Consider the following 1,681-nt stretch of genomic DNA (forward strand, 5'->3'; position numbering starts at 1 on the left):
GGGGGGGATTGGGAGGGGAGTGGAACCATGTTTTACGGACGCATTTGTCTGAAATGTGAGGGGGAGTTACAGTTCTACCCCTGCCTTTAGGCTTCTCGGCTTGGGTCTGTGTACTGAGGGTCGGGGATAGTAGAGTAACTTTGCTTCTCCCCAAATAGTGGGCGGGAGCGATTTCGGGCGAGGAGGGCGTGTTTTGAAATATAGTGGGCGCGAGCGATTTCGGGCAAGGAGAGCATGTTTTGAAATAGTGGGCGCGAGCTATTTCGGGCGAGGAGAGCGTGTTTTGCCGACCATGGTTTATGAATTATTCGGCACATGTCATTTCGGCCGAGGAGAAGGCGCGCTTGGATGAAGTTACGAACCTACCCTCGATGTACAATGGGCCAATTGATGCGTATCCCACATAGGACGGTAATTTCGCGTCTCCCATTTATTTGCTCGGGCGAATTCCACCGAGCAGAGGATGTTTAACGGTTCGTTCAAAATTTGGGAGAACGAGCATCCACGTCTACCTTACCAAGTTGATTCGAATCAAATTTTGAAATATTAGCTTGCCACTTCTTTTTTAGATGGAGAGATGATGCTCGGGAGTAATGTGTTTTTACATGCTCGTTGCTGGAGATTTACTATATGACAAATAGTTGACCCACTCAAAAATGGAATCAAACCCAAAATGAAATATCTCGATTCAATGAAATAGCTCGTTCACCAGGTCAAAATAGTGAACTAAATCCAAAATTGAACACCTCAATCGAGTAGCATGTTGTACAGTATTATAGTACTCCATGAACATGTTGAAACTCAAATTAACGAACTTGTTTGATATACTCATATATCTGTCCATGTGTGGATTGCAGACAACATGTTCTCCAATTTAAATATTTGAATGCAAGTTTATATCGAAACATGGTTTATATCAGTCTTTGATGCATAAAACGCGACCTCCCCCTCTCCCGGACTCCTGCTCTCTCTCTCTCTCTCTCTCTCTCTCTCTCTCTCTCTCTCTCTCTCTCGCCAACAATCTTCAATTCTGTCACGCATCCAACACACAAACCTTGTTGGTCCCTCTCGCTTTCTCTCCATCTCTCTCTCTCTCTCTTTGTGTGTGTGTGGGGTGGGGGGTCTTTCTAGTTCGCATGCATATATACTCCATCTATAGGTCTCTCTCGCACACTATGTATGATTCTCTAGTCCAAGCTAGATATCTTGGGTGCACTCATATTACGCACACAAATTCCTTGGCTCGTTGCCCGTAACTCTCTCACGCACCACTCTGTCGTCTCGGAGCTCTTCCCCCTCTCTCTCAAACTCTCCATCTACCTGGGTCACACATACACATGCATATCTCACTCGCACTCGATAGGCCCATCTAAAACTCTATCTCTCTCCCTTGTTCTCTCTCCATCTCACACGCACACACACACACAATCTCATGCCTAGCTAGCCAAGTATGATGGTCTCTCACTCAATTGTAGGCACACGCAGTCCCCCCTATATGTATATGACTAGCTAATCTTAGTCTCCATCACAAACATGTGCATGGTCTATCTCGATTTCTCTCGGGGCATCTTTCTATCGCACACGCACCTCCCTCGATCTCCCACCCATATAGTCCTCTCACGATCTCGAGGGGATCTCTCTATCACAAACACACCCTCTCGCCCTCCCCATGCGTCCATGT

Source organism: Triticum aestivum, chromosome 2D (assembly GCF_018294505.1).
Source record: "Triticum aestivum cultivar Chinese Spring chromosome 2D, IWGSC CS RefSeq v2.1, whole genome shotgun sequence".
Taxonomy (NCBI): domain Eukaryota; kingdom Viridiplantae; phylum Streptophyta; class Magnoliopsida; order Poales; family Poaceae; genus Triticum; species Triticum aestivum.